The sequence below is a fragment of the Crocuta crocuta genome, unplaced genomic scaffold (assembly GCF_008692635.1).
Source record: "Crocuta crocuta isolate KB4526 unplaced genomic scaffold, BGI_CrCroc_1.0 scaffold6, whole genome shotgun sequence".
Lineage (NCBI taxonomy): Eukaryota > Metazoa > Chordata > Mammalia > Carnivora > Hyaenidae > Crocuta > Crocuta crocuta.
The window spans coordinates 1,438,210-1,465,335 of record NW_027531917.1 but is presented as its reverse complement, the minus strand read 5'-3'; positions in this window follow the sequence as shown (position 1 = coordinate 1,465,335).

The following is a 27,126-nucleotide window of genomic DNA, read 5'->3' as shown; positions in this document are numbered from 1 at the left end:
TATATATATTTAAAATTTTTGCAAATTTACACTTCTAAAAACATTTGGAAGTTAGTTTGTGATGTTCCACAGAAGAAAGCCATAGTGGAACTTTTATTGTGATTCAACTAAATTTATAGATATTGCTGTTGAACATGTGACTCTGAGAAAATATGAATGCATAAATGTGAAAAGGTCAGAGGAAGTCTGAGTCATTGATGCGCTGGTAATTTTTAATAGAAATAAACAGGAAAAACCTCATGTTTAAATAAATATTCTAAAACTCGGCAGCCAGATTTTTTTATTCTGGTGGGAAGTTTTTCATGAGCTACAGAGTAAATTTCCAGAATTTCTATGTAGGGTATTTTTTTTTAATGTTTTATTTATTTCTGAGAGAGAGAGAGAGACAGTGTGAACAGGGGAAAGTCAGAGTGAGAAGGAGACACAGAATCCAAAACAGTCTCCAGGCTCTGAGCTAGCTGTCAGCACAGAGCCTGACACAGGGCTCAAACCCACAAACTGTGAGATCATGACCTGAGCTGAAGTCGGATGCTTAACCGACTGAGCCACCCAGGCGCCCCAATGTAGGGTATTTCTTGATGCAGTGTTTCTGAGTATTTATTTTTTCATTCTATAATTGATTTTAATGGCTCATGTAGGAGATCTAGGAACAAAGTACATAGTGAATATTGCGATGAGTTGCTTAAACCCCCTTCAGAAGTGAATTCTTATTACCTTCTGGAAGTGCTGTCAGAAAACAGCCCTCAGAAGTCAGCCCACTCTATGGGAAATGTCTCAGCTGACGGGTCCCCTCTTCTTTCCCAGGGAAACCCACACTTCAGTGTGAAGGCCTGGGATGTCCACCTACCCAGTGTGGAATAATCCTGGCTTGAGAATTGCTCAAGGTTGGCTGGGGCCTTCATGGAGACATTACTGTAGAATAAAATAGACCCAGAAGAGCACACAAAAAAGAGCACACAGATAAATGGGTTGTCACAAAGTCAATACAGCTGGTAGCTCTAACAGTCATTGTAAACCCACGTCATGTCTCCTCTCCAGCAATAGTCCGTTTGTCCTCCTGAAAGTTAATCACTACTCTGATTTCCAACAGCAAAGATAATTTTGAAGTGTGATTGTCATATCATGAGATGCACAGATATTAAATGTACAGTTTCTTAAAATTTGACAAACGTATACACCTGTGTAACCCTCAACCCTATCAAAATAGAGAATATTTTTGTCACCCCAGAAGGATGACCGTGTCCCTTTCCAGTCCATGCTTATTACCAGAAGCAACTACTGTTCTGGTTTCTATCACCAAATTACTTTTGCATGTTCTAGTAGTTTATATAATTAAAAGCATATAGCATGTGTGTCTGTCTGGCTTCCTCTCGCGTAGCATGATGTTTTGGGGATTTATTCTTGCTGTTGTGTGTATCAGTAGTTTATTTCCTTTTGTGGCTGAGTAGCATGTCCTTGTATGAATATACCATAGTTTGTTTATGTATTTTCCAGGTGATGGACACCTAGGCTGTTTTTAGCTTTTGGCTACAATAAATAGAGCTGTTATGAATCTTGTCAAGTGTCTTTATAAACATAAGTTTTCATGTCTCTTGGATAAATACCCAGGAATAGAACTGCTGAGTAATAGGGTGAACGTATGTTTAACTTTTAAAGAAGCTGTTGGTTTCCGTTTTACACAGGCATCTAAACATATGAGAGTTCTGATTGCAGTTTGTCCTTACTAATATTTAGATTTAGATTTGTTAGTCTTACTCATTTGATCCATTCTAATGTGAATACAGTAGTAATCATTGTGGTTTTCTTTCTGCACTTTAACAATTATAGTTGACACACANCAGAATCTGAAGACAGGCTCCAGGCTCTGAGCTAGCTGTCGGCACACAGACCATCGTGGGGCTCAAACCCACGAACCATGAGATCATGACCTGAGCCGAAGTTGGACGCTTAACTGACTGAGCCACCCAGGTGCCCCTACATTAGTTTTAGGTATACAACATAGTGACTTAGAAATTATGTATATTATGAAATGCTTGCCATGGTAAGTGTAGTCACCCTCTGTTACCATAAAATGTTATTACAATATTATTGACTATATTCCCTATCCTGTACTTTTCATTTCGGTGATTTATTTATTTTTTAACTGGAAGTTTGTACATCTTAAACAACTTTATCTATGTCACCCATTACCCCACCTCCCTCCCTCTGGCAACCATGTTTGTTCTTGTATTTATGAGTCTGTGTCTGTTTTTTGTTGTTATTGTTGTCATTGTTCATTTGTTTTATTTTTTAGATTTCACATCTAAATCATGTAATAGTTGTCTTTCTCTGTTGACTTATTTCACTTAGATAGTACCTTCTAGGTCCATCTATCTTGTCACAAATGGCAAGATATCATTGTTTTTTATTGCTGAGTAATATTCCATTGTATATATATGTGCTTATATATAATATATATATTTATGTATATAAGTCACATCTTCTTTATCCATTCATCTATTGATGGACACTTGAGTTGCTTCTATATCTTGGCTACTATAAATAATGCTGCAATAAATACAAGGGCACATATATCTTTTTGAATTAGTGTTTTTGTTTTCTTTGGGCAAATACCCAGAAGTGGAATTATATGGTATTTCTATTTTTAGTTTTTGAGGAATCTTTATATTGTTTTCTACAGTGACTGTACCAATTTACATTCCCAACAAAAGGAAACAAAAGTTCCTGTTTCTCTACATTGTTGCCAACACTTATTATTTCTTGACTTTTAGATGCTAGTCTCTATGAGGCAATAATATCTCCTTGTGCTTTTGAGTCACATTTCTCTGGTGATGAGTGATGTTGAGCATCTTTTCATGTGTCTGTTGGCCATTTGTATGTCTTCTTTAGAAAAATGTTTATTCAAGTTCTCTGCCCATTTTTAACTGGATTATTTATGTTTTTGGCTTTAGGTTTTACCAGTTTTATTTTATGTTTTGGGTATTAACCTTTTATCAGATATATACTTTGCAAATATCTTTTCCTATTCAGTAGGTCGCCTGTTCATTTCATTGATCATTACCATCATGGTACAAAAGCTTTTTAGTTTAATATAGTCCCACTAGATTATTTTTGCTTTTGTTTCCCTTGCCTGGGGAGACAGATTCAGAAAAATATTTCCAAGACCAATGTCCAAGTCTATGATTCCTTTAAAGTGTTTTATGATTTTAAGTCTCACATTTATTTCTGTTTTATGATCTTTATGTCTATTCTTGTGCCAGCACCATACTGCTTTGATTACTGTATCTTTGTAGTGTAGTTTGAAAACTGGTATTGACTATTTGGGCTTTTTTGTGGTTAATTACAAGTTTTAGAATTTTTTGTTTTAATTCTGTGAAAAATACTATCTGTAATTTTTATAGGGATTGTATTGAATCTATTTGGGTAGTATGGACATTTTATGGTAGTACAGACATTTAGCAATATTAATTTTTACAATTTATGAGTGAGATATATTTTTCCATTTATTTGTGTCATTTTCAATTTCTTTTATCAGTGTCCTATAGTTTTCAGAGTACAAATCTTTCACCTCTTTGGTTGTTTATTCCCAGGTATTTTATTCTTTTTTTGGTGCAATTGTAAATGGGATTGTTTTAATTTATTTTTCTCCTAGTTCATTATTAGTGCATAAAAGCTCAACAAGTTTCTCCATATTGATTTTGTTTCCTGCTACTTTACTTAGAATTTATTGATTCTAACAGTATTTTGGTAGAGTCTTTCTTTTATATATAGTATGTCATCTGTAAATAATGACAATTTTACTTCTTCTTTACTAATTTTGATGCCTTTTAGTTTTCTTGTCTGATTGCTAGGACTTCCAGTACTATATTGAATAAAAGTGGTGAGAATGAACATTCTTGTCACGTTCCTCATCTTAGAGAAAAAGCTTTTAGCTTTTCCTCACTGATTATCATGTTATCTGAGTTTTTTCATACTTGGCCTTTGTTATGTTTAGGTATGTTCCTTTTAAACTCATTTTGTTGAAAGTTTTCATTATGAATGGATGTTGAATTTTGTTAAATGTTTTTTTGCATCTAGGGAGATGATCATAAAATTTTTTATCTTTTATTTTGTTAATATGATGTATCACATTGATTGTGTTGTGTTTATCAAACAATTCCTTGCATCCCTGGTAAAACCCACTCAATCATGGTGAAGATCTTTAAATATATTTTTTTGGATTCCATTTGCTAATATTTGTTGAGGAGTTTTCATCTGTATTCATGAGAGCTATTGGTTTGTATTTTTTTTTTTTTTTTGGTAGTATCTTTGGTTTTGACAGCAGGGTAATGTAGAATGAATTTGGAAGCATTCCTTTCTCCTCCACTTTTTGGAATAGTTTGAGAAGGATAGGTATTAACTCTTCTTTAAATATTTGAATTCACCTGTGAAGCCATCTGGTCCTAGACTTTTGTTTGTTTGGAGTTTTTCAATTCCACTTAGTTTTGTTCAGATTTTCTATTTGTTTCTGATTCAGTCTTGGAAGATTGTATGTTTTTAGGAATTTATCCATTTCTCTTAGGTTTCCAATTTGTTGGTATATAATTTTTCACATTAGTCTTATAACCCTTTATATTTCTGTGTTGTTGGTTGTAACTTCTCCTTCGTATCTGAGGGTTTTTTTTCTTGAGTCCTTTTTCTTTCTTTCTTGATGAGTCTGGCTTAAGTTTTATCAACTTTGTTTACTTTCTCAAAGAACAAGGTCTTAGTTTCATGGATTTTTTTCCCCTATTTTTTTTTTAGTTTCTATTTCATTTATTTTCACTCAGATCTTTATTATTTCCTTCCTTCTACTACTTTGGGGCTTTATTTGTTGTTCCTTTTTTAAGTTCCTTTATGTGTAAGGTTAATTTTTATTTCAGATATTTCTTGTTTGTTGAGGTAGGGCTATATCACTATACACTATCCTTTTAGACTGTTTTTGCTATCTCCAAAGAGTTTGAACTGTTGTGTTTCCATTTTTATTCGTGTCTATGTAATTTTTGATTTCCTCTTTGATTTCTTCATTGACACATTGGTGGTATAGTAGCATGTTGTTTAGCCTCCATGTGTTTGTATTTTTCCAGGTTTTTTTTCTTGTAGTTGATTTCTTATTTCATACTGGTGTAATTGGAAAAGATGCCTGCTATGATTTCAATCTTCTTAAAATTTTTAGACTTGTTTTGTGGCCTAGTGTGTGATCTATTCTGCAGAATGTTCTAGATGCACTTGAAAAGAATGTGTCTGTTGTTTTTGAATGGAATGTTCTGTGTTTATTTGTTAAGTCCTTCTGGTCTAATGTGTCTTTAAAGTTGCTGTTTTCTTATCGGTTTTCTGTCTGGATGATCTATCCATTTATGTGAGTGGGGAGTTAAAGTCTCCACTATTACCATATTATGATGAATTTCTCCTTTATCTTTGTCTATATGTGCCTTCTATATTTAGGTGTGTCTATGTTGGGCACATGCATATTTATAAATGTTATGTTCTCTTGTTGGATTGATCCCTGTATCATTATGTAAACCTCTTTTTGGTTCTCATTATAGTCTTTGTTTACATCTTTTTTTTTTTTTTTGGTCTAAAATAAGAATTACTATGCTGACTCCCCTCCTCTCCATTTCTGTTTACATGGAGTATCGTTGTTCATCCTTCACTTTCAGTATGTGTGTGTTTTTAGTTCTGAAATGAGTCTCTTGTGGCAGCATATACCTGGATCATTTTTTAAAAATCCGTTCAGTCACACTATGTCTTTTGATTTGAGCATATAGTCTATTTACCTTTAAAGTAATTGTTGATAGATATGTACTTGCCATTTTGTTAATTTGTTTCTGTTTGTTTTTGTAGTCCTTCTCTGTTCTTTGCTTCTTCTCTTGCTCTTTTCCCTTATGATTTGATTATTTTCTTTAGTGTTATGCTTGGATTCCTTTCTGTTTATTTTTTCTGTACTTTTTTTGTGTATATTTTTGGTGTGTCATTACCATGAGATTCATATATAACATTTTATGTATATGGTAGTTCATATTAAATTGATAGTTGCTTAAGTTCAAACACATTCTTAAAAACACTATGTTACTCCCCTCTGCATACCTTCCTTATAAAATATTTTACATATGTTTTATTTTGTATATCCTTAACTAATTTTTGAGATATAATTATTTTATTATTTTTGTTTTTTAACTTTATATTACTTTTATAAGTGATCTATGACCTTTACTGTATGTTTGCTTTACCAGTGAAATTTTTTCTTTTCATAGTTTTCTTTTAGTTATACCTTTTCTTCTCTACTTAAAGAAGTCCCTTTAACATTTCTTGTAACGGTAGTTTAGCAGTGATGAACGCCTTTAACTTTTATTTGTCTGGGAACTCTTCATCTCTCCTTCAATTCTGAATGATAACCTTGCTGGGTAGAGTATTCTTGGTTGTAGGGTTTTCCTTTCAGTACTTTGAGTGTACCATGCCACTCCCTTCTGGCTTGCAAAGTTTTTGCTGAAAAATTGGGGAATAGTCTTATGGGGTTTCTCTTGTACCTAAATATTTGCTTCTTTCTTGCTGCTTTTAATATCCTCTATATTTAATTTTTTATTATTTTAATCATTATATATCTTGGTGTGTACCTCTTTGGTTTCATCTTGATTGGGGCACTTTGTACTTCTTGGACTGGATGTCTGTTTCCTTTCCCAGGTTGGAGAGTTTTTAGCAATTATTTCTTCAAATAAATTTTCTGCTCCTTTCTCTCTCTCTTCTCTTTCTGGAACTCCTATAATGCAAATGTTGTCATGCTTAATGATGTTGTAGAAGTCCCTTAACCCACTGTCATTTTAAAAAATCCCTTTTTCTTTTTGTGATTCAGTTTAGTGGCTTTCCACTACCCTGTCTTCCAGATCACTGATCTTTTCCTCTGCTTCCTCTACATACTAATGATTCCCTGTAGTGTATTTTTCATTTAACTATTGTATTATTCAGATCTGACTGATACTTTTTTAATCCATTTTATCCAACATTTTCTATCCATGTTGAAGTCATTAGTGAATTTAACCAGTCTTTGCTTAAGTTCAGTGAGCATCTTTATGGCCATTATTTTACACTCTTTATCAGCTTGATTGCTTGTCTCCATTTTATTTACCATTTTCTCTCTTTTTTTTGGTCTTATTATTTCATTTGGAACATCTTTCTTTATCTTCTCATTTGGTCTGACTCTGTATTTGCTCTATGTATTAGGTAAGTCAGCTTTGTCTCCTGGTTGGGCAAGTAGTGGCCTTATATCGAAGGCATCTAGTGGTACCCAGTAACACAATCCCCCCAGTCACCAAAATGAGGTGGTCCAGGGTTATCCCTTAGGCGGGCTCCTTATACCCTTCTTTTGTGGCAAGGCTATGACTACTGTCATTGCTGGTGGGTGGGACTACCCCTCAGCCTGGCTGTAATGACTGTGACTGCTGCAGGTGCACTTCTGGGCAGAGTTTATACCAGAATTTACATGGCTGTCTGTGAAGCCCCACTGTAACTACTATAGGCATGGTGGTGGGTGGGGCTAACTTTGTACTTCCCTGTGGTAGGAGTCTCTTTGGAAGGGCACCAGTCCTGGCCAGGGCTGCTCACTGAGTGTTGGGCTAGGTGATAGTTGCTTTGGTGGGGGTCTCCTGGTCCCTACTGAAGCTGCTCTCTGGGTGTGGCAGGTTGGGAGTTGCTTTGGGAGGGGTGCTTGAGGGGTGGGTTGGTTAGGTGTGGTGAATCTGCAGGAGAATGCTGAGGTGGAGCAGGTGGTGTTAGCAAGGTAGATATAGGGTGGTGTCAGAACTGGTTCCTGAAGTGTCTGGAGAGCAAGTCTGAAGGAGGGCAAGAAAAATGGTGTCTCATGGTACTTTCATCCTAGAGAAAGCTCCTGCAGACCCTCACCATTCTGGCACATGTTATAAGATTAATCAATAAATCTTCTTCACACATAACCTAAGTGGTTTCTAAACTGCTATTTCTGTGTTGGGTCTTGGACTGAGTTCTATAGTGTGCTGGCCCTTGAAGCATGGAGACTGAGTTTCCTATAGCTCTCAAGCACTCCTGGAGTTAAGTGCTGCTAATTTTCAAAGCCAGCCGTTGTCCAAGTGCACACCCCCAAGGTCAGGGGGCCTGTTATGGGGCTTAATCTTCTTGCTCTTCCACCTATGTGATACTCCTCCTGCCTGTGGGTTGCCTCATTGAGGGTTTTGCTCCTTACTGTGTTTCTGCCCATTTTTACCTCTTGATGTGGTCTTCTCTTTATGTCTTTGTCTGTGAAATACCTGTTCTTACAATCTTCATGTTGTTTTTGGAGTGAGTTTCATTACATGCAGTTGTGCTTTTCTGTGTCTGTGGGAGGAGGTGAGGTGAGGATCCTCCTACTCTGCCATCTTCTCCTGACTTTCTCTGTTATTTCTGTTTTTAGCAATTAATAGCAATTAATAGAAATTTAAAAATATATGTATGAATAATTTTTAAAAAATTTTTACATATTTTCCAATATATTTACCCTTTTTGCTGCTGCTTCTTTTTTTTTAAGTTGAAGTTTAGTTAATGCACAGTGTTATGTTAGCTTCAGGTATACAGTATAGTGATTCAACAGGTCTTTACATTATACTATGCTTGCCACAAGGGTAGCTCCCATCTGTCACCATACAATACTGTTACCATACCATTGACTGTGTTCCCTATCCTGTAACTTTCATCTCTGCGACTTATTCATATCTTTTTGAATTAGTGTTTTCATTCTCTTTGGGTAAATACCTTATAGTAGAATTATTGGATCATATAGTATTTCTATTTTTAATTATCTGAGGAAACTCTATACTGTTTTCCATGTAGCCCCTCCAATTTACATTCCCACAAACAGTGCAAGGGTTCCCCTTTCTCCACATCCTCACATACACTTGCCATTTATTGTCTTTTTGATAGTAATTTTAACAGATATGAGGAGATATCTCGTTACTATTTTGATTTGTATTTCCCAGTGATTAGTATTCCAGTCTGCTTGCTGACTCTATTTCCCAAAGAGTTACTTTGGGCCATCTGAACAATCCAGTAGGATCCAGACCTCTATCAGTATATAAGATTCTTCCATTAAATATCTCCCTCTCAGCAGTCATTGAAACCAATGAGATTTCTGTTGAGAAAATATTTATTTGTTCTTTTAGGGGGAAAGAAGATATTGAATATGAATCTTCCAGTGCTACACTGCTGCTACATTTGATTTTCCACTTGATAGCTATGTTAGGTCTTGGGCAGGCTTATCTGCTGGCTTTTAAAAATCTAACTATTATATAAAAGAAAGTACTGACACTAATAGGAAACAACTTCTAAAGAGGAAATGATAAAAGGAAAGAGGAAGCTGATCGGCACCAGAAGAGTACTGTCAGCAGTTTCAAGTGAGACTAGTATAATTAATGTCTTAAGCTTTGAGGTCACAAAGAATCCAAGAGAGAAAATCCCTTATCCATTCTTGTTCCTCTTCCCCAGCTGGACAAAAATAATTTGGGAGAATGACTTCATAGTTTAGCATTACTTCATGGTGAGTTAGGTAAGAAGTTGTGAACAGAGATCTCAGTTATCATTTACTGTAAGTGTGTTCAGAAAGAAAGTTCTAAACATCATTGCTGCCCCCAAAACTTGGAGAAATTCTAGGTTAAGTAAATTCTACTTTAGGGCATTATTCTAGCCACAGATTGAAGAATAAAACTATATGTAAAAAAATTCCAGAATGGAGAGGATGGTAAGTAAGTAACTGAATCACAAAGATCTTTCTGTGAGGAAAAGCCTTTTTTTTTTTTTAAATGTACTCTTGTTAAAATAAAAATAAAAATAAAAATGAGCAGTTCCCTCCTCTTTTATAAAATAATATATACTAACTGACAAAAACAACAAGCAACTGAAGCAAAACAAAACAGATGAATCACAAAACACATTTAGATTGTACCCAAAATAAGACTTCATGTCATCTGCATAACAGTTTTAGCTAGGTGAAAACTTAACACTGACATTTTGCTGAAGTGTAAAGCTCCTGGGATTAGAAGCATGGCAATTCATCTTGGAATTCTTAGGATATTACACAATGTTTGGAGTATAATATGTTTTTAAATGAATGGTTGAATAAACAAATAGATAAATAAACTGCACACAAAGAAAATCTAGAACTGACTATTGTAAGATAGTATGATGCTATAGGAACTGTGGAGAAGTGGGAAAACTCCCATTGTCATCATGGCTAAGTGAGTGCATAATAATTTTGATGTTGGTAAGGCCCAGTGTTCCTTGTTCTCTGGCAGTTGCCGCCAACCCCAGCCACCAGTGGGACAAAGATTATATGATCTAACCCTAACTTGCATATCCAGCTGTATCTGTCAGTATCCCCCACATGAACTCTCTCATTTGGATAAACTGTTCTAGTCATTTTTCTCTGAACTCCTTAAACTGTCTTGCTTCTCTATGCCTCTGTTCACATTGAACAAGAAATGTATTCCTTTGTATGTATGCTTACACAATCCTACCTGTTCTTCCAAGTCTATCTCAAACACCAAATGCTTCAAGAGGACTCCCTCATCATCCTCATTTTAAGACTGCCTTAGACCACCAATTATCTCTCTGACCATATAACTGATTATATATTCCTTTGCATTGTAGTTATTTTAGAGAGCAAAGAATCCATCTTATACATAATCTTTTTCCCTTTATAAAACATTGAAATTTGGTGAGTTGACTGATAGATTAATTCAGCATTATATACTAATCAATTAATTGTATTATTTATCATGCAGGCATCATGAAGAATGCAATGGTAATTTAAATGTTAACAGGTTTACAATTAATTAAGGGAGACAGGATATGTGAAACATCTACAAATCAACGTAAAATGTAAAAAGAATACAAAAAGGTTTATGGGATTGAAAGTGTTGATAACATACTTCCATGTTAGGTGATAATAGTAAAACTTAATTAAGAAGGTGAATTTTACCTGATTTTTAAGAAAAGATAGGATTAAGGCATGGAGCAGGGCATTTCAGAGAAAAGATACAGTAGAAAATAAGTGAGGGGCCTGGGATAGGGAAGCAATGATTTTTTTTTTGAAACAGAGAGTATTTCAATTGGGTTCAGGTCTTGGTATTTTTAGAAATAAAGATGGAAAGAAATTAAGACTTTCTGATAGTCAAAGGCATTTGAAAGAGGAGTTACTTGATCAGAGCTGTACTTCCAGATTAGACTAGCATAAATGGGACTGTGCTTTGGAGAAAAGGTGAGATGAAGGATAAGTTGATTGCCTTAGTCTATGTAGAAGTAATGAGAACAGGGTAGTGACGGTAGGAATGAAAAGGAGAGGACAGTTTTAAATACAATATTCAGATCTGACCAGCTAAATGGGGTCTGATTGTGAAGTTGCAAGGGTGACATCAGAATCAAAGAGAGTAAAGAGCTTTTGATCCTGGGTGGCTGGGTAGTTGAGTATGTTATAAAATAAACTGCAGAATACAGAAGGAAATAAATTTAGAAATAAGAGTCTTAAATTTAGTCACTGACATAGTTAGTGTGAGGTGTTTTATAGAGAAATCTAGGTGGAGATATCTCCCATAACAATTGGAAATGCTGAATCTAAATATAGCAAAGCCTGGAGGGCTGGAGATAGATGGGAGTCATATTTCTAGAAGTCCTAGTTGAAGCCATTATTGATTGAGAATGTTACAGGAGTATAGGCAAGGATAGGCAAGAACTCCAAAGGTTTATACTTGGGGTAAGCCTACGTTTAGGAGACAGGGGCAGAAAAAGGAGCCTGATTAGGTGGACAGAGAAGATTAAGTTGTAGATATAAAAGAATATAGAAAGAGTGTTGTATCTTAAATGCCAACAGAGGAGGAGACTTTCAAGAAAGGATTATCTGTTGTGTTAAATGTTGCAGAGTTGTAGAGGTAAAAGAGGGTTTGGTTTGTTATTATATGATCAGATAATGACCTCCAGCAGCCTTGTTTCACACTAGACTATAGTGTAGTAAAGTAATAGAGAGCAAAAGCTAGATTATCAGGAGTTAGGAGTGAGTAGGAAATGAGGAAAGTGGAGGCTATAAGTATTTGAAAGAGTTTGATGCTGAGGGGAAGGAGAGATATACATATAAACAATATCTCAGGAAAAAAGGAAAATTCCCTCTATCTTTGTTGTTGTGGTGGTGGTGGTTTCTTTTGAGAGTAGAGAGACTATTCACAGGCTTAATTGAAGGTGAAAATACAAGTGAGAAGAGTCAGTTGAACAGAATGCTTTTCAGGAGGTTGCCTCATAGAGAATATTTCTATGGCTATCCATCACTGAAACAATACAAACCACTATGATAACAAGTCTTTCAGTATTAAATAGAACATAAGTAGTATCTGAACATCTTATTTGTAAAAAGGCAAATCACCTTGTAAGATTACAAAAAGGATTGTTGGATTGCTTTAAGTGTTAATTTCTCAAGTATTTTTTTTATGGGCAATTAAATGCTCCACAGTGTAAACAACTAAAGACTATAACATTCCAACCTATTTCTGCTTATCACCAGAAATTAAAATAAAACAAATCTTTATTAAAGATAAAAAAGGGAAAACAAAACAAAAAGATAAAAAAGGGATATTTACATTTCTGATTTAATATTATTTACTCTACAAAAAAGGAAGCTAAATCACTCTTCTGATCTGTTCAATATGAGTCTTGGGACCCTGAATGTGGCTGGCTGATTGTTTTGTGTCTGATGGGAAAGCTCCATCAGAAAAGTCATGTGACCCATATGAGTGGACTGGAATGTGGTAAGGAGATGACTTGTTACTCTAAGAAGTTCTGAATGCATATTATCTTCAAGAAAATCAATGATGAACCTAAAGGCTATATTTTACTTCAAAACATGCTCTATGAGATAAAAATAAAAATCCTCAAGTATAACAGTTTTTAGAATATCACCTACTTAGAGCACTCTGTTATGTTGGTGCACCTGGGTGGCTCAGTTGGTTAAGCATATGACTTGGGCTCAGGTCATGATCTCACAGTACATGAGTTCAAGCCCCACATCAGGCTCTGTGCTGACAGCTTGGAGCCTGAAGCCTGCTTCAGATTCTGTGTCTCCTTTCTCTGCCCTCCCCCACTCATACTCTATCTCTGTCTCTCAAAAATAAGTAAACGTAAAAAAAATTTTAAAAAGAACACTCTGTGATCTTAGTATACACACTGCTGAAAGTAGTGAAGGGATTAGCAGTATTATAGGGCTGAGGTATTTGGCAGGACCAAGAAAATTCTTGGGTTCCTTAGCATGAAAGTAGAAGGTATTTTCAGATATCTGAACACAACAAAGCTGCAGAGGGACTTGCTCCAGTATTGATCTGAGTTCTGACCAGCACTTGCATTTGAGAAAATTATTCGGGATTGGAAAATAATCATTTAAAAGGAATAGGTGGAAAAAAATGCTCAGTATTCGCACAGGGCCAGTAATAGTGTGTTCCCACTAGTTAGACTTTAAAGTGTCATGATTCACAGGTAGAATACCCAAAGATTCTTGCTTCCATAGTGAGAAATAATTAGCCCTATAAGGATGTGTAAATTTGTCCTGTTTCACAAATTTGAAAAGCAAGACCTAAAATGGTCAAACTGTTCCCAAGTAATTTAACTGAATCTTAGAAGAAAGGTTAAGAGTATTTTAAAAATACCAAAATATTCAGTATACAATGAAATAAACCTCATGTCTGGAAATTCCTCAAAAATTACCAAGCATGAGAAGAATTGGGAATATGACTCATAATAAGAAGGAAAATAAAATTAAGTCACAACTGGAACAGATGTTCAAGTTAGTAGATAGTTATTTAATCAATTATTATAACTGTATTGTATATGTTTAATAAGAAGTGAGAACACAGAAGTCATAAAAAAGTCCTAGATTAACTTCTAGAGATGAAAATTACAATATCTGAGGTAACAAATATATTGGATGGGATTAATGGCAGATTAGACATTGAAGAAAAAATAATGAATTTGAAGATATAGCAATAGAAGCAATTCAAAATGAAACACATAATCAAAAATAATAAAAAAATAAATGGAGCATCAATGAGCTGTGAGACAACTTCAAGCAGTGTAATATAGATGTAATAGGAGTTCCTGAGAAAGTGAAATACAGAAAAGTATTTGAAAAGAGAGTTTTCCAAATTTAGTGAAAATTATAAACACACAGATCCAAGAAGCACAATGAAACTCAAACACAAGCAGTTTGAAGATAACTACACCAAGGCACATCATTATCAACTTGCTATATAAACTTGATAAAGAGAAAATGTATACACAGTAAAAGAAGGGTAGACATATATGGAGGAAAAAATGTAATGATCATAGCAGATCTTCATCAGAAACAATGGAATTGAGGAGACAGTGACTCCTCAATTTTAAAGTTTTAAATTTTAAAATTTAAAATTTAAAAGACTCCAAAATTTTAAAGTATCAAAGTGAAAATTGTTATCTAGAAGTACATACCTAGTAAAAGTACCTTTAAGAAACAAAAATGAGGGGCGCCTGGGTGGCTTAGTCGGTTAAGCGTCCGACTTTCGCTTAGGTCATGATCTCGCGGTTCGTGGGTTCGAGCCCCGCGTCGGGCTCTGTGCTGACTGTCAGCTCAGAGCCTGGAGCCTGTTTCAGAGTCTGTGTCTCCCTCTCTCTCTGACCCTCCCCTGCTCACGCTGTCTCTCTCTCTCTCCTAGAAATAAATAAAAATAAAAAAAATTAAAAAAAAACCAAAAGTGAAATAAGGATTTTTAGACATGCAAAAGCCTAAAGAATTCATCTTTAGCAGAGCTGCCTAACAAGAAATGTTAAAAGAACTTGTTCAATCAGAAGGAGAAAGATAGCAAATAGAAATATGAATCTACACATAGAAATGAAGTACACAAAGTAATGTAGTTAACTTGGTTAACTTGGTTAACTACATAGGTAGAATATAAGATATTTTTATTTAAGTCTTTTAAAAGAAAATTAAATATTAAAAAGATAATGACTATGTAGTGTGTGAAGTTCATAATATATTGTGGGAACCAGAATTCTAAGAATGGCCCCCAGAGATTCCATATTCTAATCTCCAGCATCATTGAATATGATAATATCACTATTGATATGTTATCTTTTACATGTTCTGCTACGTTATGTTTTATAGCACAGTTGACCTTGAGATAGAAAGATTATCCAGTTGGATCTAACTAAATCATACAAATCTTTTTATTTTATTTATTAATTTATTTATTATAACNTGAAGCAGGCTCCAGGCTCTGAGCTAAGCTGTCAGCACAGAGCCCAATGTGGGGCTCGAAACCACAAACCATGAGATCATGACCTGAGCTGAAGTTGGACGCTTCACCGACTGAGCCACCCTGGTGCCCCCAACAGATCTTTTTAAGGAGTAGAGCCTTTTCTCTATCTGGTAGCAGAAGGGGAAGGCAGAGAGATAAAAGCATGGGAGGATTTGATGTATTGATGCTAGCTTGGTAAATGGAGGGGTCCATGCGTAAAGATTGGAGAGTGGCCACACATAGCTGAGAGTGACCCCTTGTCAGCAATCAACAAGGAAATGGAGACCTCAAATTTAAAACCACAAGGAATTAAATTTTTTTAGTAATAGGAAAGAGTTTGGAAGAAGATCCCAAATTCCAGATGACAAGTCAGTAATTAGATTTTGTTAATAATAGGAAAGAGTTTGTAATAAGACCTCATGTTCCAGATGAGAAGACAGTGGGATGAGATCTGGATTTCAGCCTGTGAGACTCCAAGCAGAAAACCCCGCCAGGTCATTCTAGACTTCTGACTTATACAACTGTGAGATAATAAATGGCCTTGTGTTAAGCTGAGTTTATGGTAATTTGTTACGCAGAAAGCCAATTAGAAAACTAATATACATTTGTAGAATAAAGTGTATGACAAAAATAATAGAGGCTAGAAGGGGCAAATGAATGTACATTGTTGAAGCAAATGTTACAATTAATATTTTCAAAGGAGATAAAATGTAATCATAAAAATATTTATTTAATTCAGAAAAAGGCAGAAAATAAAAAAGGGAACCAAGATTATATTGGCCAAATAGAAAAAAAACCCAGCAAGATGATAGTTTTAGATCTAACCATATCAATAGATACATTAATTGTAAATGGACTAAACATGCCAATTAAATGGTAGAAATTGTAATAGTGGATAAAAGGAAGATCTAATTATATGCTAGCTACAAGAAATGCATTTTAATTTTATCTGAGAGAGATAGAGAGAGAGAGACAGTATGAGTGAGGTGGGGGGATAGGCAGAGGGAAACAGAGAGAGAATCCCAAGCAGACTTTATGCTCAGCATGGAGCTCAGTGCAGGGCTCCATTCCATGATCCTGGGATCATGACCTAAGCTGAAATCAAGAGTTGGATGCTCAACAGAGTGAGCCATCCAGGGGCCCTGAGAAGTGCATTTTAAATATAAAGACATGAGAAGATTAAAAGTTTGGACCAAGGTATATTATGTTAGCATTTGTCAAAAGAAAGATGGAGTGGCTATATTAATAATGGACAAAATAGATTTCAGAGCAAATATTATTATTTGGGATCAAGAAGTTTATCTCAGAGTAATAACTGTATCATTTTATCAGGAGGAAATAACGTTCCTAAATGTTCACGTTCAGAGGTTCTAAATACATGAAACAAAAACTGGTAGAACTGTGAGAAGAAATAGACAAATCCACAATTACAGTAAGATATTTCAATATAATTATTTCAATAGTTGATAGAACAAGTAAACGGCAAACCAGTTAAGATATATGGCTTGAATAAAACAATCAATCAGCTTGTCCTAAAATAATTCACTTAACAATAGCAGCTTATTTTTCAAATGCAGACATTTATTTTCAAGTGTATATAGAACATCAACAGAGATTATATTCTGGGTCATAAAATAAGCCTGAATAATTTTAAAAGGATAGAAGTCATACAAAGTATGTTCTCTGGCTACAGTGGGATTAAATCAAGAACAGAAGGATCTCTGGAAAGACACTAAATGTTTGGAAACCAAAAGCACATTTCTAAGTTACTCATGGGTCAAAGAAGAAATCAAAAGGGAAATCAGAAAGTACTTTGAACTAAGTGAAAATGAAAATACAACATATTAAAAACTGTAGGATGCTACTAAATCAATAATTATAAGGAAATTGATAGCACTAACCAAAAGGAAAGAAGGCATTCAGTTTAGAGAAAAAAGACAACAACCCACAACTGTCTTTATTCATAGACAGCATCTTCTTTCATGCAGCGGATCCAATGGAATCTAAAAAGACTACTAGATCTAATAAATGAGTTATCAAGGTTGCCAGATACAACATCAATATATATCAATTGTATATGTATATACTATCAATGAACAATCAGAAATTGAAAAAGATAACATTTAAAATAGCATCAAAAATATGAAAATACTTGGAGTTATATTTGACAAAAGATGAACAAGTCCTATATACTAAAATCTACCAAAAAAACTCAATAATGGAGAGATATACACTGTTCATAGGTCAGGAGAATCAATGCTGCTATTGATGACAGTTCTAAACAGAATGAAGATTTAACACAATCTCAATAAAAATTCCCACAGGCTTTTAGTAAATTGCAAGATGATAATAAAATTCAAAATAAAAGTCAAAAGACCTAAAATAACCAAAACAACTTAGAAAAGAACAAAGTTGGAGGACTAACACGATCTGATTTTGTCTTTTTTTTTTTTTTTAAATAAAATACAATAATCTGGGCAGTGTGATGAGGGTATAAAGATGGACAAATAGACGAATGCAGTAGACCGGAGAATCCAAAAATAGACCCACATACATGGATATCTAAAGGTACAAAGGCAATTCAGTGGAGAAAGGACGGACTTTTCAACCAATGGTACTGAAACAACTTGATATTTATATGCAATATAAAGAACTTGAATATACACCACATACAAACTTTAATTCAAAATAGACCACAAACCTGAAAGAGTTAAAACCATAAAATATTTAGAAGAAAAGACAAGAGGAAATCTTTTTGACCTTAGGTTAGGCAAAGACCTTATAAATATGGCACCAAAAGTCCAATCTGTAAAAGAAAAAAATTTATAAATTGGACTTAATCAAAATTAAAAACTTCTGCTTTTTGAGAGACATATTAAGACAATAGACCAGCCACGAAATGGCATAAAATATTTGCAAATCATACCTGATAATTTTCTTGTATTTAGAATATATAAAGGACTCTCAAAACCCAACAATAAAAAATCCCATAAATTCCAGTAAATTTGGGGAAAAGATTTCAGCAGATATTTCACCTAAGATTTACAGATGGCAAATAAGTACATGAAAAGATGTTCAACATCTTTGTTACTTGTTATATTTGCTATTTAGCAAGTGCAAATTAAAATGACAAGGAGATTCCAAAGTAAACCTATTAGAATGGCTACTGTTAAAATGGCTAGTCGACTATACTCAGCATTGGTGAGGATATGGAGGAACCAGAACTCTTATACTGCTGGTGAGAATGTAAAATGATATAACCTTTTTGGACGACATTGGTAGGTTGAATAATGGCACCTCAAAGATGTTCATATCTTGGGGCACCTGGGTAGCTCAGTAGGTTAAGTGACCAACTCTTGACTTTGGCTCAGGTTGTGATCTTGTGGTTCTTGAGTTTGAGCCCCTTATTGGGCTTTGTGCTGATGGTGCAAAGCCTGCTTGGGATTCTCTCTCTTTTTTCTCTGCCACACACGCTCTCTCTCTCTCTCAAAATAAATAAATAAACTAAAAAAATTAAAAAAAGATGTTCTTATCGTTGTCCCTGAAACCTGTGAATGTGTTTCTTTTTGCAGTAAAGGGATTTTGTAGATGTGATTAAATGAAAGATCCTGGAGATCCAGATTATCCTAGATTATGCAGATGGGTACAATATGATCACAAAGGTCCTTATAAGAGGTAGGCAGGAGGTACAGAGTCAGTAGTAGGAGTCGTAATCACAGAATTAGGAAGTTAGGGTGTTCTGAGAAAGAGGCCATGAGCTATGGAATGTAGGCAAACTAGTGGCTAGAAAAGGAAAGCAAATGGATTTTCCCCTGATGTTTCCAGAAGAAACAGGCTGGACAACACCTAGACTTTAGACTTACTTTTGACCTCTAGAACTGTAAGAGATAAATTTGTGTTGTTTTAAGCCAGTCAGGTTTTGGTCATTTGTTATAGCAGCAACAGGAATGTAAGATTCTTAAAATGTTAAACATATATCTACAATATAACCTGGTCCTTGCACTCCTAGATATTTATGCAACAGAAATGAAAGCATATGCTCACCAAAAACTTCTATGTGGATGTAGCAGCTTTACGTGTAATAGCTAAGACCTGGAAACAACTCAAGTGTAACAGGTGAATGGATAAACAATCACAGTATATCCAGACAATGGAACATGGAACAAAGGAATAAAAAAGAATAAACAATTGATAATTACACCAACATGGATGACTCTCATAATAATTATCATGAATAGATAAGCCAGAAAAAGAGAAAACATACTGTAAGATTCCATTTTTAAAAATTCTAGAAAATGCAAATTTATCTACACTGACAGATCAGTATTTGCTTAAATGGTAAGGAGAGAGAGAACAGGGAGAAGTGAAAAGAAAGGATTATAAAAGGTCATGAAAAAACTTTTGGGGGTGATGAATTTGTTATCTTGATTGTGGTGATGATTTATTACATCTTTTATTCATTTATATCATCTAAACTTATCAAATTGTATACTGTAGACATGTGCTCTTTGTTATATGGGAATTATACCTAAAGCAACAATAGGAGCAGCAAAAACAGGGTTGTTGTGAAGATTCAAGGAGATGCTATGCATGTAATGCTATAACTCTTGGCATGTAGTAAGAATTCCAGAAACTCTAAATTTTTAAAAAAATGTTTATTTTTAAGAGAGAGAGAGAGACAGAGAGGCAGAGACAGAGAGAGACAGTGTAAGCTGGGGAGGGCCAGAGAGAGAGGGAGACACAAAATCTGAAGCAGGCTCCAGGCTCTGAGCTGTCAGCACAGAGCCCAATGCAGAGTGAGCCGAACGCACGAACCATGAGATCATAACCTGAGCTGGAGTCGGATACTTAACTGACTGAGCCACCTAGGCTCCCCTGAACTGTAAAAATTCTAGCTGTTATTATTTAATTTAGAGAAGGGAGTGCTAAAGCAATGATTGCCAATTACCAAGGATCTTTTGAAAGAAATGCCATTAAATTTTTTCACAGTAGGTACTGGGTAAGAGAATGAGGAACAGATTTATTAAATATAGCTTTTAATTAAATATACTGCACAAAGGCATGATGAAATCAGGGTGTGGTTTGATAGTGGCCTTTCTATTTTAGAGTAAGAGGTGTGAAATCCTTTCTTGTTCTTGGTATGTAAAGTTTGCTTCCTGAGTGGCCAGGTTCTATCATATTGTTTTTGAACATAGTAGCTGCTTAACAAATATTTGTCAGATTAAATTGAATTAATAATCATTTCATTTCCCTAATTCAGGGATCTGAAATTCATAGTCAAGTATAGTTTGTAAGCTGACTAACCTCAACTCAATTTTGGAGATTCCTTGCCTCAAGGTACTTAGTCTTTCTTCTCTGATGCAAAAGATTTAGGTAATTATCGACAGGAAGCAGTGACTTATGAGAACATGCCTGGGGAACTCCAGAAAGTATAGGGGGAAGTGTATAGGAGAGGTGAGATTGGGTTGGGCTGGAGTTGGCAGGGTGCTTCTATTTCCCACGGCTTTCACACATCCTTTTGTGAGTGTTGTAGACTCTTCATCAAACAATCTACAGTTGTGATTTCTTTTTAGGTCTTATTCTTACTGGATTAGGAGCTAAATTCTGTTGTGTGGAATGAAAATTCTTTCTTCCACACTGCGCCTACCCCTGAAGTTAGTCTTTCTTTAAACATGGCACTAAGTAACTTCATGCTGGTTGCATTGAAAGGTTTAAAAGCTACAGATGATCCCATACAGAGCTAGTTTTACAGAACATTATTGCCTTGAGAATAAACAATCAAATTCCAAAGTATAATTGTTTGAAACGGGTCAAGTCCATCATCTAAGTGAGGATAGGACTGTAAATCTTTAGTGTTCTTTCTTATACTGACAACTGGCTGAGGTATAGATTTTAATTAACAAAGATATTTTCTAATTATAAAGGCAATATAAGAATAGGATACATTTCATATATAGCTAACATATGAAAGATGCTAATTCCCATTAATAATCAGGGAAATCAAAATCAAGATGAGATACCATGATGTTGGCAAATTTTAATCTGATAATAATGAATATGGGTTAGGATATGGGGCAACAAGAACTTTTGGATCCTGTGGATGGGAGTGTATGTAAAGTACTGCAAACACTTGGAAAACACTGTGGTATTACCAAGTAAAAGTGAGTTTGTATGGACTCTATGACATGGCATTTTTACTCCTGGTTTTACAACCTAAGGAAACTCTTCCTGCATGTGTGCACCTGGACCTAACAATAAGTAACAAAAGTCCCCCAAACAACCCAAATATTCATTGCAAGTAAAACAGAGGAATAAATTGAAGTGTGTTCATATAATAGAATACTATAGAGCAGTGAAGGTAAATAAACTATAGCCACGTGCATCACTAGGAGTAAATCTCCAAAGTATAGAATTGAGGGAAAGTAGATGGTCATAAAAGAATAGGATACATAAGTACAGGCTGAATTCCTTTTGGGACATGTTAAGTGTGAACTGTTTACCTAACATCCTTGTGGAAATACACATTTATGGGCAGAAATGTGAACTTGAAGCTCAGGATTCAGGTAACACTTGGATGACATTTGGTGGATTGAAAGTTGAAACCTTTGGTGAGAATAACAAAGGAGATATGTGAAGTGGGTGGTGGTAACCACTGTGATAAACTGAACTTAGTGAGTAGAGTGATGAAATAGAAAAGAAGGCTAGAAATGTAGAAAAAAGAGAATAGAGGATCAGAAGTTAAGGGAAGAGTCAGGACTAGCTACATAATTTTCAGGGCTCTGTGTAAAATGAAAATGAGACCCCTGTTATAAATTATTAAGAATTTCAAAATGAGGATGGAAAAATCCTAAACTGAGCTGAGTCTTTCTGAGTATATGACCTCATGTGATGGCAGATGTTGCACACCTATTAGGTGATTCTGGGAGAGTTTTGGGGACTAGCCATCAATAGGGTCAAATACTTCAGGGAGACTGAGAAAGGGAAATGATTTTCTGCTCTTCTGATTGTGAAAGGACTACTAATTAAAGAATATTAGTAAAAGGATAAAAATGTATTAAAATGTCCTTAATTTGCTCTTCTGATTGTGAAAGGACTACTAATTAAAGAATAGTAGTAAAAGGATAAAAATGTATTAAAATGTCCTTAATTTGGTTTCCTCATCAGGAACATTTTAGTGTTTTCTTTTCCCTACTCACTTTCTAAATGGACACACATTATATGACTTGGTCATTGATGACTTTGAAGGGCTGACCATGTTGGTCAGATGCAGGTTAGTGAGGAGTAAATGAAAGTTGAAGTGGAAGCATAAAGCATAACACTTTTCCAAGAAGTTGGTGGTTGTAAAAGGATACAGAAGTATGAAACCTCATGAAGATAGGAAGTTTGGGAGAGCCTTGTATGAGTGTGGGAGACCTGAGGAAGACTGCCAGAGAGGAAGAGATGGGCATGATGATGGATAAGAATACATTCTTGGAGGAGGTGGGGAAGAAATGGACATGTAGTTAGCAGGAATGTCTGTCTCTGAAAAAGGAGTAAAGGAGAGGATGGATTACACACGCTGAAAATTTGAAGTACTGAGAAGGAAAGGTGATTAAATTCACATCATATAGAGCACTATTAAGAAAATAGAAGACGAAGAGGGGAGTAGACCTTGAGGTTAATGATAGCAATTTGATAAGGCAAAAGTGATAGAGTCTCATTCAGAAATAAACTCTAATATTGTGAACACCAGTGAGGGCCCCGCTGAGGCCAGATGGCATGATTATGGAATAAAAACAAGTGACCTGAATCAAGATTTTCTTCGAGTAGTATCCAGTAGCCTGATACATGAGCAGAGAAACTGAATGACAGAATTTGAGGAAGGAGGGAACAAAGGGTTCTGGTTGTACTAATGAGAATAATACTAACGTTGTTCATTATGAGAACCCAGAGTGGGTAAGGAGGCAAATAAAGGAGGTAATAGAAGAATGAACATGCTTAAAGCAGGATGATGGTGACTAAGCAGCCATTTCAGTAGATGTGAAAGGGGAGGAAGGATAGATTAGGTTGTGGGCAAAGAAGGGAAACAGAGATTTGAAAATCTGGCAGAGGAGCAATTCTGCTGAGTAACAGATCCAGGGTAAGTGTGGGTGCTTGAGCGAAGGTGCAGAGATGGTATCAGAATATTGAGGCTGGAGTGTGGTGAGGGCCATCCCATATGGATACTGAGATTAACAAGACATTGCCATGAATGAGTCAGGAGAAGATGTAAGCCACAGGCTAAGCTATCAAGAGGAGTACCGAAGCGTTCACAGGTTGCTAGAAAACAACAACGCAGAGGGAGCTGGGAGCCAGGGAAAAGTGCTTCAAAAGGCCGGGCATTGCTGAGAGCCATGCTAGAATGATGGTATGGGAGTGGCTGAGAGGAAGTAAGAGAATGTTACTCCCTAAATTATGATGATTCTGAGGATGTGGCTAGAGAGTTTTGACTTGCTGTCAGGTCAAAGTCAGGGGAGAAACAACCTAAGAGAAGGCTTAGGATGTATGTGAGCTAGTTCACAATCAATTAGATTCCACAGGGCACAATGTTGAGTGTTGGTTTTTGAATCTGGCTGTCTCCGGGAGCCCATCCATCTCCAATCTGTGTCTCTACAGCACCTCATTATAGCAGCATTAAATGCCATTTTTATTTAATATTCTTCAGTCTCCCCCATTTTCATTGCCTACCTGTGAGCTTGATGAGTTAAGAACAATTCTAGCAGAATCTGCCATACAGGTTGAATGGGATGGCTAGAATAACAAAGAAAGTCAGTGTTGAATCTGGGGAAGGGGAAATAATAACCAAGGACAATGGCAATGATGATAAGGAATTCAAACCTCAAATTGTGATGAGTGTAGAGGAGTCTAGAACTCTCATACTTTGTTTCTCCCTTTAAAGTATTGGCAACAAACTGAAAATAAGGTTTTCGTAAGCATTTTATAGCATCTCTCTGCTATCTTTGATGTTCATGGGAAACCAGTCCTTTTAATTATAGCAATTGAAAGCCAGAAATAACAAAGTAAGGAGAATGAATTATTGAACACATGTTAATTTTTACCTTGGGTTTACCTCTAAGCACATATATTATCCATTGGTGTTTGAATTGCAGGCTAGATCCCTCTTTATTTGTCCTTTATTCTTTTATGCCAGGATGTTTTTGAAAATGGCCTCATAAAAATTTTCCAGCAGTGCTATGCAGCCTAGGAACAAGAACTGAGAAATCAGATGCAGGACTTCAACACGGGTTGGGAATTAGTAACATTTTCTATTTAAAAGGAGTTTAGATTGCTGGTTTGAATGAACTATAAAATAGGAGCATTTTGAATTTATTAGGTTATGAAGTCTATGTCATCAAATACAGTGTCCTGAAATGTGGAGCCACTAAAAGAATATGTAAGTAGAAACAAATTGTGGAAGTCACGGGTAAATATGATTTGGCATCAGTGCTGGAACAAGATAAGGTTACTCGATAGCTTTCCCAGTAAAAGAGTAAACCATGGAGTGTCTCTCTCCATATGCCAAATAAAAGTTAAACTTGCCAATGCATTTCATATATTTTTTACAGTGCTGTCAAATAGGATTTGTATAACTCTGTCAACAAAAGACAGTTTTTTAAAACAGTAAATCAGCTATCAGGTGATTCTTGTTGGATTATTATGGGATGGACATTGAGCTAGAAAAAGGTCTATAACTATTCCTAGAGGAATTTCTAATCTAAGAGGGACAAAGCACACAGACACACATACAAATCAAAAATTGAGAAAATAGCACTCATTGGGGACCTCTAACACATTGGTTTATTTACTCAGTGGGTTCCAAGGAACAGTCTTTCAGAGATTTTGGTTACACTTTAATTGTCTATATTGGAGGCCTAGTTTTACTGAATTTACTTTCCCATATTATTATTCTTTTTTTTCTTTTTTTTTTAATCAACTTTGGGCTGACCATTTTTACCTTCAAGAAATCATGAAGTCATAGATCCTCAGAGCTTCCATAGATTCTGGAGGCCATGTTGTTCTAGACAGGATGGTGCTGAATGCCACAGGTGACACGACTGGCCAGGGACCTCCAAGCCCTACTGGCCAGCAGCAGAGTCAACAGTCCCATAGCGATCTTTAGGAGCACTTAAGATGTCACTTGGCTGTGCCTAGTGCAGGGATATGAGGTGTTATGCTTCTGAGGCTGTGGAAGTAAGAGGGGGAGAAAGCAGAATTAAAGCTTATTCATCACTTATCTAGAAGAGGGAAACTAGATGCTAATGGAGGAAGCACCATAAAAAAAATATTAGGAGGATTGGTAGCCCTGCATCTTTGATATGATTACAGTTTGAAGGAAGGAACTGAAGTTAATGGAAATTGGGAGAGTTATCAATATTTGGCTTGAAATAAACACCACCAGTTAAGTATTAATAAAAAGCTACCAAAGTGTTGCCCTTTGGTATTTATTTTCTTTTTAGACTGTTAGCTTTGAAATGTGTGTTTGGTATATTAATTACCCATATAGTTAAAAATAGAGCTCAGTTTTATTATGCCAAATAAGAAAACCATACTTATTTCCATTGCACATAAATTATACCTGAAGTACTGTTAGTAGAATGAAAATCAAGAGGCCTGACAGGGACACTGGGCAAAAACTGTCTCTTGTTTGGTAAAGCAGAAAAAGGAGACAAGGTGAGACAATGTGATTTTTACTACTCAGGCCATAAAGACATCAACTTCATCTTGTGACTTTTGTTTCTTTTAATTTGAGAGAGGCAGAGAGAAAGAGCATGTTCATGCACAAGGTTGGGGGCAAGTAGGGGCAGAGGGAGAGAGAGAGAGAGAGAGAGAGAGAAAGAGAATCCCAAGCAGGCTCCACTCCCAGCACGGAGCAGCCTAGTGCAGGGTTTGTTCTCACAGTCCTGGGATCATGACCTGAGCTGAAATTAAGAGTCAGATGCTCAACTGACTGAGCCATCCAGGTGCTTCTCATCTTGTGGCTTCTTACCTTAATTGCAGGCACAGTACATTTATGTTAGGATGTAAATAATCTCTTGAGTAATAATAGAAATATTAAAATTAGTAGCTATAATTTATTGAATACTTGCTATACACCAGATTTTTGTATCATTTGCTCTGTATGCATTATCTTGTATCTTCACACCAACTACCTTGTGAGGTAGCTCTTGGTGCCTTTTTTTTACACTAGTAGCTTAGACTCAGGGGCCTGCAATGATTTGTTCAAAATCAAGTAGCTCTAGTAGTTGAGTACCATGGGCCGCAAAGCCCACTTACTTCTTCTGTATCACTGTTAAAACCTAAAATATGAATTGGTAACAGCAATTCATTTCAAATAGTTAATCATTTCAAATTCTTAATATCTGTTTCTGTAGGTAGTAAAAAGAATGTGCCACCAAATATATCAGAGTCACTCTCAATGAGTTTATACAAGGAGAGAATAATATGTCTTTTTCTCAAAACATTCCTTTCTACCAAAAAGGTTTGGAGACTAAGAAAATCCCTCAAAAGATTAAATAAAATCATTGATTATATACTGTATAAGGTACAGTATAGGTACCTATATAGGGTATAGGTATTTAAAAATGGATAAGGAAACAAAACAACTCTCATGAGGGTTGATTCTCTTTAAAATGTAAATATGACCTTCAAATTCTTGAGTTGGGTTTCCCATGCAAGGAGATGGGACCTTTCTGGCTAAAGATTGCCTGCTGATATTAGAGAAGAAGTTGTGGAAAGAAAGGGTTAATTTATAGTGAGATTCATTAATTAACCCAAAAAATATTTA